General features: G+C 32.3%; 2 long non-coding RNA genes across 3 annotated transcripts; both read right to left on the reverse strand.

Moving 5' to 3' along the window:
* Positions 1 to 2408: 2408 nt before the first annotated feature.
* LOC125192720 lies at positions 2409 to 3125 on the reverse strand. Its single transcript, XR_007171460.1, has 3 exons — positions 2965 to 3125; positions 2708 to 2896; positions 2409 to 2622 (listed from the first exon to the last, which is right to left on the reverse strand). It is a non-coding gene; the product is annotated as an uncharacterized LOC125192720 (long non-coding RNA).
* A 646-nt stretch (positions 3126 to 3771) lies between these two features.
* LOC125197415 lies at positions 3772 to 6013 on the reverse strand. Of its 2 annotated transcripts, XR_007172059.1 has the most exons (4): positions 5977 to 6013; positions 5827 to 5891; positions 4504 to 4565; positions 3772 to 4046 (listed from the first exon to the last, which is right to left on the reverse strand). It is a non-coding gene; the product is annotated as an uncharacterized LOC125197415 (long non-coding RNA). The 2 variants fall into 2 exon arrangements; XR_007172058.1 differs by lacking the exon at positions 5977 to 6013 and having other exon boundaries at positions 3778 to 4046; positions 5827 to 5959.
* Positions 6014 to 14566: the final 8553 nt, after the last annotated feature.

Raw genomic sequence — 14566 nt, forward strand, 5'->3', positions numbered from 1 at the left:
CCAAAACGAGGACGCCCAAAAGCAACCTCCTCACCTACCTGAGATAGAACGAAGATGCCTGATTTTGAAGTGAGCAGATGAACGAAGATGTCGGAATTTGATTTTAGGGTTAAATTGGCTGGCTGAATTCGATTTTAGGTGAGTGGGTAATATTTAAATGTGATTGAGTCGTAAAACGACGTTGTTTTAGGGTCCTATATCCGCCATCCATATCATTTTTTCGATAACTTCTCTACCAGAAATGTGTTATTCGGGTCGGGTTGGGAAAATCCTAACGAAATGAAAGTTCGTGGTTTTAAAAATAAATCTCATAGTTCATGGAAAAACCGGAATTCGAGGAAAGTTTTTGGTTTAAAAAGCCAAAAACCCTAATTTTTATACACATATTTAAAGTATGTTTTGACTTTACAAAATATTTGAACTTCTTAACTATTGTTTCAATAATATACAAGAATTTACATTTTTGAACTATTAACCTCATCATTCAATTGCAATTTAATTTTGTATCAATATTTCTTTAAAGAATATGCTATATGCGGTGCATAGCAAGCTTTCAATGAAGCTGGTCTGATTAATTTTGCTTTGTCCACTTTTTATAAGCTTCCACTTTTTATAAGGTTTCAGCTAAAAAGTTTGTCATCTTTTACTTGCAAGGCCAATCATCCGACAGTTTGCAAAGACTCCTCCAAATTGATGTGCTTCGACAAGATAAATCCACAAGATGGCCTTCGAGAAGTATTAGGCCAGCCGTCCGTTTCGTCGCCATATTGCTATCTAGTTTCGTCTTTAGAGAAATGAGAAAGATAAGAAACATTTACCTTTAAACAAACGCGAAGAACTCTTTGTGCAGGTAAGAAAGAATAACGCGGCACATTATTTTAGAGCATAATGATATGTATATTTTCTCTTGCAATCTACCTCATATATTTTATATTAATAGGCCATCGTATATTTTCTTTTATTAACTAATTTTTCTATGATAAATAAGCTATCGTACATTAGTTTCAATTGCTTAGTTCATTTCATTTTAATTGATTATTTTAATTATTTATTTATTTAAAGTTATTGAATTTATCAAATAGTTAACTCATTTAATGGTTTATCAACTTAATGTATTTGATTCATTTAAGTTTTTATGTTCTTCGCAATTTTATTGAATTATTTTTACCCCCAAATATAGAATAAATGATCAACAAAGTAAAATGGAACTGGGACGTCCTAGAGGAGGGAATTTTATTGATGTTTGGCTCATTTGTTGGCCATGATGAGTACATTTTAAAGTTAAAGGTTTAAGATTTAGGCTTTGAACAAACGTGAATAACTCTTTGCGCAGGGAAGAAAGAATAACGCGATGCATTATTTTCGGGCATAATGAATATGTATATTTTCTTTTGCAATCTACTCCATATGTTTTATATTAATAGGCCATCGTATATTTTCTTTTACAAACTAATTTTTCTATGATAAATAAGCCATCGTGCATTAGTTTCGATTGCATAGTTCACTTCGTTTTAATTGATTATTTTAATTATTTATTTGTTTAAAGTTATTGGATTTATCGAATAGTTAACTCATTTAATGATTTATTAACTTAATGTATTTGATTCATTTAAGTTTTTATGTTCTTCACAATTTTATTAAATTATTTTTTCCCCCAAATATATAATAAGTGATCAATAAAGTAAAATTGAACTGGGACGTCCTAGAGGGAGAATTTTATTGATGTTCGGCTTATTTGTTATTCATGATGGGTATATTTTAAAGGGTTATTAGCTTGTAAATACATGAACTTTCACTTTTTTCTGCTTTTTCTCCCGAACTTTGTTTTTTGAATATAAATGCATGAACTTTGGACTTTTTTTATTTTTACCCAAAATATAATTTTTCCCCAAATTAAAGCTGAGGTGTTCATCGGAAGTGTCAACATGGCAGAATCGCCGGTAATCAAAACGACGTCGTTTGTTATGAAATGAGGTAATTTGCTTGTAAATACACAAACATTTGAGATATTCTATTTTTTTCCCTGAACTTTTGAAACTTTCTGATTATTTCCCCAAATCAAATAAAACTTTCTGGCATTTTCCCAAGCTGCTGGCACTGGAGTTCAGAAGTTGTTGGCACTTCTCAAACTGATTGTTCAACTCACTAATCTTCACAGTAAACACGAATAAACAATACCCAAAATCAGTAAGATGCTAGTACATTTCTATCCATTCTATAAACAGTATTCAATTAAATATTCCTAACACAACCAAAACACTGCAATAATTTGACTAAGTTAGAACTGAAAACTAAAATTCAATTAATCATTTTTCCATTCAAATTAATTTCTCCATCATTCCACGGCACTTAAAAAGTTCATCATTCATCCAAATTCAACAATTTCACAAAACAAATATCACCAAAAATTAACAAAAAGGACTATAGTTTTTTTCTAAACAGTTGTAATCAAGCATTGTTCCCATGTGTTGGTTCTTTCCCATGTGTTGGTGCTTTCCCATGTGTTTGTGCGTTCTGACTCCCTTGTGTTGAACGAACTTTAACGACATTGCTTTGAATCCTAGAACTTGACGTGCTTAGAATCTCTTTGTTCACATCCGTTACCTTGTTGTGAGAAGACATCTGCATCATATACATTATGTCAGAATATCACATAAATTTTTCAAAAATGAGCTTTAACAAAACAACTTAATTTTAATCAATATACCCTCATATAAATGTTTCCACTCTCCTCAAAACCAATCACTCCAACTCCTTTCCTAGCTAATGCCCTTTCCTTCACTTGACGAGCATTTGCAGAGATCGATACTTATGGATGCTCTTTTCGTGTTCCTCGAGTCAAGCCTGCCAAGCTATCTTGTTGTGGAATTTTCTTTGCAGGCCTTCCCTTTTTACCCTAGTGAATCATATAGAAATGTAGCAATTAATATAGTTATATAAAGATACTATAGGAAATTTCACTACCTTTTCCTTAGGCATTTTTTCAACTTGATCGTTCTTGCACCCCCTGTTGTTTTCCTTCACTTGACGAGCATTTGCAGAGATCGATACTTGTGGATGCTCTTTTTGTGTTCCTCGAGTCAAGCCTGCCAAGCTATCTTGTTGTGGAATTTTCTTTGCAGGCCTTCCCCGTTTACCCTAGTGAATCACATAGAAATGTAGCAATTAATATAGTTATATAAAGATACTATAGGAAACTTCACTACCTTTTCCGTAGGCATTTTTTCAACTGGATCGTTCTTGCATCCCATGCTGTAGTGCCCTTGTTGGTGACACTTTTGGCAAGTCATTTGCACTCCTGTCCTCTTTTTTTTTTTTTGAGGAAATTTATGATCTTTTTCCTCAGGTGCTCTTCTTCTCTTTTACTTGGGTCGACCAGGTATTCTTCTTATCACTGGAGGCTTGACAGTGGTTTCTTCTACCTCGGGCCACATTCTCTGGCCCCTAATGGGTTCTAATCCCACCCTATAGCCCTCAAGATATCTACTTACTGTATAATAATCATCAACAAAGGTAGTTACATCTTCATTTTTGAACCTTATACAAGCTACAACATGCACACACGGTATTCCTGTCAAATCCCAAGCTCTACATGTACATGTACGATCCCTAAGATTCACAACAAACTTATCATCCTCAAAGTGAACCTCAAATTTTCCACCTAACACAGGATGTGTCACGCCCGTATTTTCTAAGGATAGAAAACACGGTTGATCGCGACTAGGGGATGATTAAAGAAGCGGGGAAGAAAGGGGGAAACACACATCTTTGACCAAAATATTTAAAAAATTGAAGTAACTTAGAAAACAACATAGTATCATTTCAACAAAGTACAAATTCTAAGAAATAAAGACTAGAATGTAAACAATATTGAAAAGAGTTAGGTTCTCAATACTAAAACAATTTTAAAGAAAAGACACCTAGCGGAAGCGTTCAAGACACGGAAAATGCCGAGTATGAAGACACGACATATCCAACAATATTAAGCCAAACATAAATAATCCATGAATTCTGCTCAACATCCTCCACGCCCGTCGTCGCTCAATCTGCACATTAAGAAAAACAAATATGCAGGGCTAAGTACTTGATGCACTCAGTGGACACATGCCAAAATCAGTTTATCAAGCCATACCGAGTGATCTTGGGGGTTTTAAATGAAAAGAACCCAAGTCACTAAAAGCATTTTCACATAAATTTCGGTTGCAACCATTTTCCATCCACATCACCATCACCATATCTGAACATACATGACAAGGAACGTGGCCACGAACCAAGTCACTAGACCGGCCAACTCCAAAGAGATAGCGCACGATCTACTGGGTGTACACTAGTCCGAGCAGGGTTTGCGGCCCTACTGGGACCCGAATTCGATTAAACATACATGGCATAGCCACTTCAGATAGGTTCATTCAAACACAAAACATGGCAAGACAAACAATTTTCACCTCCTTTCACATAAAAATAGTATTTAGGACATAGTCCTTATTTAAAACGAAAGCCCACCTCACAAGCTTACTCCTCAATCACTTCCTTTTCCAACTGCAACCAACGTACACAAGCTCACCCTTTTCGAAATAACATGATATGCAAAAATCAGACTTTGCAAAATAAATCAATACATGCATCCTAAGTGTGTGCTCAATTTATCCTTCATTCTCACATAATAAAACAGATTTATCAATTAAACACCAAAATTCCCAACATATAAAAACTCTCGGTCAATACTGACATTCGACAGTATGTAAATTTCCAACATAATTAAATCTGATTACTTAATAAACTATATCCATCCAATTAAGTAAAAATTTAAGGAACCGTAACTTAATATACTCCCAAACTTCACGTAAGTACTCCCGATGTAACACATGATTAAAGAAGAATAACAACTAAAAGAATTAACCATAAATACTCTCATCCACCACGTGTATATACCCCTTTCACAACACCTATATACATACTAATATCAATTTCCCATTTTAAACTACTATACACTAAATCTAATTGGACCTCATCAAATAATATAATTAGTAGTGCTCAAATAAAAGAATATATAAAAAAAAAGTCAGCAACACACATATATTCCCAACTTAACACACGTATTACTCCCTACCCACACAGAATGAAATAAGAATTAGCAATTCAAAGATTTGTACTTAAATACTCTCTGCCACCACATTTATACCCCTTTCCCAACACGTTTATTAACCTAAAGGGAATAGGTTGAGGATTATAACATAAAATACTCTCGGTCGTCACCTACGGCTTCTTCAACAATTAAAACTTTATTGTTCTTTCTATCTCTGCTTCTGAAATTCATGTTTTCATACTCTGTCTCTCTGTTCCAACTCCACACTAATCTTAATAGATAAAAGCAAAAACCAAATAAAAGGATTTATAGATTTGCACACTCCCTCACAAAACTCAAAGAGCAAAAGTAAAACTAAATAAATTGATTTAATATCTATATACTCCCAATCATCTCCGGGTATACCTATCCCTTCCACATAACAAATTCTTTCTCAGACACACACAACAATAGCAGAAAAAGAAACCCCCATCTCCCTTGTTCCAGAACTTGAATCTTTTATTAAATTTTCTCATATGTTCGATTAAAACATTTTTTTCTTTTTTTTTTTTTTGGGCAGACACTAATATTTCCAAAAATTTGAGATCAAAGGAGAGTAAAAGGGCAGTTTCTAATAGTGTTTAAGATCGAGGCCTTCACACAAATGTAGCATTCAACAAGTTTTCAAGAATTTCAACAAATTGATCTGTGGACTAATATGGTGTATGAATCTATGGCATGGATTTGAGGAAAAGATATACCTTTGGGAAGAAGAGAATGACATGAAGAATTAAATCACAGCTCTCTCGGTCTTCTCCTTGCAACGCTGTGATATCAAGAATTGGCTACCCAAAAATCAATATGATTCTACGAAGGAGAATTTATTATTCAAGAAATTGAGGAGAATTTACCTTTGTGTGAAAGAGAAGAAAGAACTGCTACAGCATGGTTTGAAAAGAACGTGAATGTGGGATTTTTATAGGCAAAACTGATAGATATTCATGGATTTGGTGGTTGGAGAGATTTTAGGGAGTGGAGGTTTTGGTGAAGAGGAAAACGTGTAGAATAGGATTAGAAGAAGGAATTATTTTTGACTGAGTATTTGACTGCATGCATTAAATAGGGATTATGAATAAATGGCTATATTAGAAGTATCCCAATTGAATTAAGATAAATGTCATAGGAGAAAATAATAATAGACAAAAGTGATAGGCCCAAAAATATATATGATTCTAGTATATTAATTAAATTGTTGTGTTTCATTATTTTAGTACTTTGGTGTTATCCCAAGTACTCATAAACGAACGCCCAATTTTTCCATCGACGAACCTCACGTCAATCTCGTCAACTACTTTCACCACACGATTAACCAACAACAATTCAAGCATTCATATTTCCATTCGCAGCCAATCAAAACAAAGACGGTATTTTCCTCAAGGTCTATCACTCGCTCAATTTAAAAACAAAAATCTCAACGTAAAAATTAATAAAAAGTGGGTATTACAGGATGTGCTTTGTGTTCTCGACTATCAAACTTTAACTTTTCAATCATTTTCACAATATTGGGGCAAATTCTTCCCTGCACACTTGACATGGTATGTAACCTGCTTACTTGTTGTGTCATGAGGGTACACCTAATTTCCTCAAACATGTGAATTATATGCTTGCCTCTAGCTTCAACAATAGATGCATTAAATGACTCACCGATGTTACTAGTAATCACGTCGCTACATGCAGAGGAGGAAATGAATGCCTTACAAAATTTCTTTGTATCCCTGCTAATGAAGTCTTCATAAGCATCTCGACTCTCTACCTTAATTTCTTGAATGGCTGATTTGTATTTCTCTACATAGGTGCTTTTAACTGCCTTCCAATACTGTTTCTTTAGATCATGTTCCTTGTGTGCCTTCTTCCAATTCATGTACACATGGCGCGCACAATTTCTATATTCAGCAAGCGGCACTAAAGTATTGATTGCATTTGTAAGCCCCTGCAAATTCAAATATTTAGAATAGTTAATAAAAATTTTAGTTAATAACATAAATAAATCATAAATGTATACCTTCTGTTGATCATTGATAAATGTCCATCCCGCTCCCTCTGCAATTTTAAGATCCTCAATGAGACACTTTAGAAACCATGTCCAACATTGTTCATTCTCTACCTCAAGTCCTCAACTATAGCCAAGCAATCGGAATTCTTCATCGGGGGAAAAATAAAAAAAGTCCAAAGTTCATGCATTTATATTCAAAAAACAAAGTTCGGGAGAAAAAGCAGAAAAAAGTGAAAGTTCATGTATTTACAGGCTAATATCCCTATTTTAAAGTTAAGGGTTTAAGATTTAGGTTTCAAGGTTTGAGTTTTTAGTGTATGGGTCACTATATTGCAATGAAATGAAGCTCGACTAAGAAGGGTCTTGCCAGTGCAATCTTAAATTATAACTTTTGATAAACAATATCTTAAATCTCATTAGGATAAGTGGTAATTATACATTCTTTAGTTTTTTTTTAATTTTGTGTGATGTAAATTTGCTTTATTTTTCAGTCTCACGGTCAGAGTCATTTTTCCATTTTATAAAAATAATGTACAATATTATTTTCCATGTATTTATATTTTAGCTGAATCCTAACTTCCTTCGTTTGTTTTTACTAAGCGAACCATATTAAAACTGAAACTAAAAACAACCGTTTTTCTGAAAAAATGGAGTAGTATATAGAGAGAGTTTAAATGATTCATTTTTCAATTTTAAATACGAAACAGTTAATTCATATTTTCACAAAATTAAACGTATCAGTTTCAAATTCGTTATTCTTAATTATGAGTTAAATGCACATATAAGATTTTAAGAATAAAATATAATAATTAAAATTTTGTTTTAGTAATATTTGTTAAAAGTATGGATATGTACATTGAAATTATTTTCAAACTTACGACATTTACATTTTTTTTTCTATATTTATGCACCGTTATCAATATTATTATTATATAATAAAATTATTATTATCTCAAATTTTGGACATGAATTATATTAAATTCATAATTTTGTGTATCACAGCTTTATTTTAATAAAATTAACTATCTTTATCAAAGGGGGTGTTATATTACTAACTCCATACCCAATTGTTAACTACAACTAAATAATAGCCATTAGATATTTAAATTAAGGGTTTAGATCATCAACCAAGAAATATCAATTCGATCAACAAAAAACGTCAATAAAGCCATAGGATTAATTCCATAAAATATCAATAGGGGTATTAATGTCAATTAACTACATGTTTAGTTATAACTAACTTTTAAAAGAATTCCCAAAACTTTAAATTCATATAACATATATCAAATTAAAGATAATTTTATAAGGATTCCAACGATATCATATATGCATATGTTCCGACGTCAAAATTTGAAAAAAAAATTAAAAAATTTTCAATTTTTTCGTAAAGTAGAAATGTCAACATACTATATAAAATATGTCAATATAATACATGTAAAATGTCAATATAAGCAATGGGTTAACATTCTTAAAGCATTGTGTTGACATTCTCAAAGCATTGTGTTGATAATTCGAAACACTATATTGACATTTTCATCTAAAATCCTAATTTGGTTTTTTTTAATCTTTTTTTATTTTATTAATAAAAACGAAAATTACACGTGGCAAATTGTAGACCACACGTTTTCTAAAATCCTATGGCCTTAAATTAGTTGTAGTTAGCAATTAAATGATGAGTTAGCAATTGATCACTCCCCCTTTATCAAATGTATCATTATATACGTTAATTATTAAATTCATTTATAATTTAGGTCCATATATTATACTTTCTTCCTTATCGTTAAAGATACCACTTTTCTTTTTGGTTAGAAAGGAGGGAGTATTATTTTTTGTTTTATATAAATATTTTATACTTTGATATAAATAAAATAGATCGTGCATAGAAAAATTTGATATGATTAGTTAATTTTATTATTTTAATCTTATAATCCAAAGTACATACTTCACACTCATATAAATACACCATTCAACATCAAATTTACACATATTGAAAGAAAAGGGAGGATGATAAGAAGTCGAAATCAGTTCAATTAATTTGTAGTAGTACAAAATTTAATAAATCAATCTTCAATTCGAGTTGTCAATATGTATTATAATTTTCAAACTTAAGTAGCTATTAAATTATGGATTTGACGGACTATGCCTGAATCAATCGATCATCAAAATCAATTTAAAACGTGAAAATAAAACTTTGCTATTCCGAATTCAGAAACTAATGCTCCATGATTCTAAAGTCATCCACAACGTTGTCTCTTAACCATCTCTTAACCCTCTCATCTCTTCATTATTCATGGCCCCATTGTACTTTTTCACTCCATTTCTTAACTAAGAGACAACACCTACATCCCTCCATCTCTTAACCATCTCATCTCTTAACTATTCATTCAATTTCATTTTTTGTTTTTATTTTCAACAAATCCAATTAATAAAAAACACACTTCATTAAATAAAATAAAATTATAATTTAAAATCCTAAAAATATAAAAAACCACATAATTAAAATCCTAAAAAAATAAAACACATAATTTGTGAGAATGATTTGGTATTTATAGAATGATTGGAGGGTTTAAAAAAATTTAAAAAAATTACAAATTTGAAAAAAAAAACGGCTATAAATGGCTAGTATAATTTTTGGAATTTTTTTATATATTTTTTTAAAAATTTTAAATTTTTCTGATTTTTAAAAAAAAATTAAAAAAAAAATCAATTTTAATTGATATAAACGACTCCCACTCGCCGGCCCGCGAGTGGGCGTCACGAACCACAGCTCGCCACGTCGCCAAGACGCGTGGCGGGACGTCTCGCTACTTGCCTCTTTAGAAGGAGACGCGGGACGAGACGGAAACGAGATGGCGACAAGACGGAGCTTGTAACGCTGTCTCTTATCCGTCTCGTCACTGAGAGACGAGATAGAGACAACTTGGAGATGCGCTGTGGATACTCTACTCTAAATTAGTACAAATTTTTTAATTTATAAGACACACATCTATCTGAGTTAGATCATTGACATGAAAAAATTTGTTTGAATTAACTCTTTGAAACGTGTAAAATTTTGCTTAAAGTAGTTTCTCCATATGAGTTAAAAATGTTTGCTTTAGTTCCTCCACAGTAGTCAAAATTGTGTGAATTACCTTTTAGATATAAGCAAAAGAAAAAAAAAAATTAGCTCCTTGACATAGATTCAAAACTACCTAATTTAGCTTCGTGACACAAGTCTAAACTATTTGAAAAAACTCTGTGATACAAGCCTACATTATCAATGAAAAATAAAAACTCATTGATACGAACTTAAATTATCAATTAGGAAAATGTACCCAAGGAAGCTACAATGTACGCAACTTAAATACATAACTAGAGACCAAAATTAAGGAGTTCATTATAAAAACGTTTTAGTTCATTATAAAGACATTTTAATTCACAACATGGATTTTAAAACACAGAGTGAACCAAAATGTCATTATACTGGAAAGTTTACAGTTCAATTCACTATAATGGCGTTGTAGCTCACTATAAAGACGTTTAGTTCATAACACGGATTAAAAAACACGGAGTGAAATGAAGCACCCTTAAAGCATCTCCAACAAGGAGAGGTAATGAAAGAAGTATATTATTTATCTTCCTATAAAGCGAAATATATCCTTTAAAAAATATCACATTCCAAAGGAAAAAGATATATAGAAAGGTAAATCATTCTTTTAAAATAAAATAATACTATAAAATCTATTAAAAAACATAAAGTGTAATAATACCTTCTTAAATATCTTCGCCATTCGAAAATGAGTTTTCATGAAAAGAAGACAAATATAGTAGTTATAAGATTTTACCTCTCCATTGACGAAAAGATAAAGATACCTCTGTAACATGGGAAAAGATATAATACCTTCTCAAATACCCTTCCCATTGGAAAATAATTTTTCATGGAAAAAATGTAAATATGATAGTTATATGACTTTATCTCACCATTTACCTCTCTCCTTGGATATGCTCTCATAGTGAACTCCATGTTTACAAAATCCATCCAATTTCAATCTTCAATTTTTTTAATCTAATAATTGAGGATTATACTCTAATTGTTCATTATGATTTAGTTATACATTTGATCACTTTTAACTCTTCATCGTTCTTTTATTGTAGTTGAAGTTTTAGTTGAAGTTTTATAGCACTACCAGTACTATTTTCATTTCTAATTATGTCAACATTGGCTACTGGGCCTCCTTCTCAATTTAATTTAACTTTATTTCTCCGACATATATAAAAAGGCCTTACATTTGTTTTATTTATTTGCCCTACATTTAAAATGTAGAGCCCATTTAGATAAACGAAAAGAACCCATGTTGCAACCTGAAAATAAGATGCAAGAATAGAATGACCTTCATATTAGATAACTATTCAAAGATTGGACACAATTTTATTTGCATTTGCCTGGAGTAGTGCAACATGTTTGGTTCTCACTGTTGATTCCATCAAATTTATCTAGATATTACAGAAGAGTTACCTAGAATGATGTATTAAAAATATCTAAATTTTATAGAGTAAAGGCCAAATGTGATCCCTAACATATGATCGTTTTATCAATTTGGTCCTTAATATTATCTTTTTGATTATTTGGTCCCTCACAAATAAACTCGGACCCGAATCGGTCCTCACTTAACAGAACCGTCAAAAAATAGACGATGACCGCAATTTGACTATATTAAATTACTAATGGTAATTAATTATACCTAATTATAATGCTTTTCCTATTAACAAAATTGGAAAAAATATAGTATCAGTTGCAAAATGAAATGAATAATTTGTAATTTAATAGGAATTAAGAATTATAATTAGGTATAATTAATTACCATTAGTAATTTAATATAGTCAAATTGTAATCACCGTCTATTTTTTGACGGTTCTGTTAAGTGAGGACCGATTCGGGTCCGAGTTTATTTGTGAGGGACCAAATAATCAAAATGATAATGTTAAGGACCAAATTGATATAATGGTCATATGTTAGGGACCACATTTGGCCTTTACTCATATTTATAATAGAAATATTAAGATTTTATAATAAAATTACCTAGATTTTTTTAAAAAAAATCTAAATATATAAAACAAGAACATTCTAGAATAGAAAACAAAACCTTTGAGTATAATATGGTGTTAACATTTTGTGGTTCACACGTTGAGAAATACGTTTATAAATTTATTCTCTTAGATATTTGTTACGAATAAATTAAACTGGTCATTCAATAAATTTCGTAAATTAAATTACTGATGTTATGTATCTTTTTAGAATGTTTATGCTTTTTTATTATAATTTCTAATTATCAAGTAAGGAAACTCATTCGCCATAAAACATTCAGAACAACGAAGTTTTTGTGTAACCATCTAACGAATTTGGAATATAAGAATGCATTGGATTACTTCAAAAAGGTGATTCTTAAAGTAGAACATTACATTTAGGACATTATATCTTAGTAAAGGAGATAGTGAAATTTTTTTTCCTTATCAGTATATTTCAAAAATGAGAAAAGAAAAAAATGTAATTCAAATTTAGGTTATATATTGCACTGGGCAAAATTTTAATTTGCCATCGTTACTGATGATGAATATCAAGATAAGTGGTTGTTTGTTTATTTGTAAGACTTGTATGGCAAAGAGAGATGTTGTACAATGCCGCCCTCAAAGGCGAACAACTGACTAATGAATTCCCCGACCTTATCAAATCCACATTGGGTTTCGGGCTGAAACAGTGGTCCACATAGCTGCCGCCACTTGGAATTTTGCATATATGTCCAATTTGCTAAATTTGACATTAAGACACTGTGCGCTAACCACCTGAAGTATATATCTGGCAACAATCCATTACATGTTGCCGCTCTGGCCGGAAGCTACAAAGTGGCAAAATTACTCATGTTAAGATGTCCTTTGTTGCCTTACTACACGAATCATTCAGGCAAATTTCCCCAACAATGTGCAACTGAATGTGGTAATAGACAAGTTCTTCATCTTTTGATTTCAACTATTTCTAATATTCGTCCCATTATCCAACCACAAAACCACGGCTTGGAAATTTGTTTTCAATTGATGGTCCTCGTACTGCTCCGAGCGCTAATTCCTTTAGAGGTGACAATGGTTGCATAACCCTGACGGCTTCCGATACAATGTAGCCGCAAGTGATGATTCAGGAGATACTATCTTACACATGGCTGCACGCCTAGGGCCCCGCACAAAAGGAACTTGATCTATAGTGGAGCGTTGCAAATGCAACATGATGCAGTTCAAACATAGAAATCGGGCTAAAACCTTCGGTGTCAGAATGACTTGAAATTCGCACGGTACATGCGAATCGCGATTTGGAATCGAACTCATCGCCCTGATGTCGCGATGAAGGATGTCGTGATGAAGGACGATGGATTTTGGCCATCTAGCATCGTTTAGAGGCGAAAACGACATTTTACTGTTTTTTTGGACCTAGTTTTAATTTTCTATTTTGCGTTTTATTTCTTTTGGAATTTCTAGGGTTTTTAGACGCTTATAAATAGTGTTGTTTTTGTTTTTGGACACAGTTGATTTTTTATAATAATATTTTTCATTTTCGGGCTGAAACAGTGGTCCACATAGTTGCCGCCACTGAGAATTTTGAATATATGTCCAATTTGCTAAATTTGACTTTAAGCCACTGCGCGCTAACCACTTGGCAACAATCCATTACATGTTGCCGCTTTGGCCGGAAGCTACAAAGTGGCAGAATTACTCATGTTAAGATGTCCTTTGTTGTCTTACTACACGAATCATTCAGGCAAATTTCCCCTATAATGTGCAACTGAATGAGGTAATAGACAAGTTCTTCATCTTTTGATTTCAACTTGATAAGACTAATTTCATGCATCGGTTATGTGGTGAAAAACACTTTATTTTACTGGGTCTAACGCAGTTTTTAAGCCAGGTGTGTGAAGGAAATCGCTAGATCCAGGAAGAGCCGGAGGCAAGGGACTAGCGAAGGAAAGCAAAGGAAAATGAGCAAAGTTGAAGAGAAAAAATGGCTGGACGAAGGGAGTCAATAGCTGAGGGTAACAAAGACTATTCATACCTCGCTGGACTCACTTCCACGCCTATATATAGAGGAGCATGCAACACACGCCATATACATGATTTTGCTCTCAGCTCACACACTTACACACACTTGGGAAAAATGGGAATTCTAGGGTAGTTAGGGGTTCATCTTCGGAGAGAGTTAGTGGTAACACAGTCCTCACAGAGGGCGAAGATACAATCAGTTTACATTCAGTTTTTTGCACTTTTATTCAATCGAACTTCAACGTTTTGGAAGTCGATTTGGTTGTTGGCTACTTACCGATTATCTATGCATTTAGTTTATGTCAAGATGGTGTTTATTTTGTGTTGATTTATGTTGATTCTGAGTTTTGTTTGAGGTTTTATTTCGGCAGTTGAATGTTATTCTC

The sequence above is a fragment of the Salvia hispanica genome, chromosome 6 (assembly GCF_023119035.1).
Source record: "Salvia hispanica cultivar TCC Black 2014 chromosome 6, UniMelb_Shisp_WGS_1.0, whole genome shotgun sequence".
NCBI classification, from domain to species: Eukaryota; Viridiplantae; Streptophyta; class Magnoliopsida; order Lamiales; family Lamiaceae; genus Salvia; species Salvia hispanica.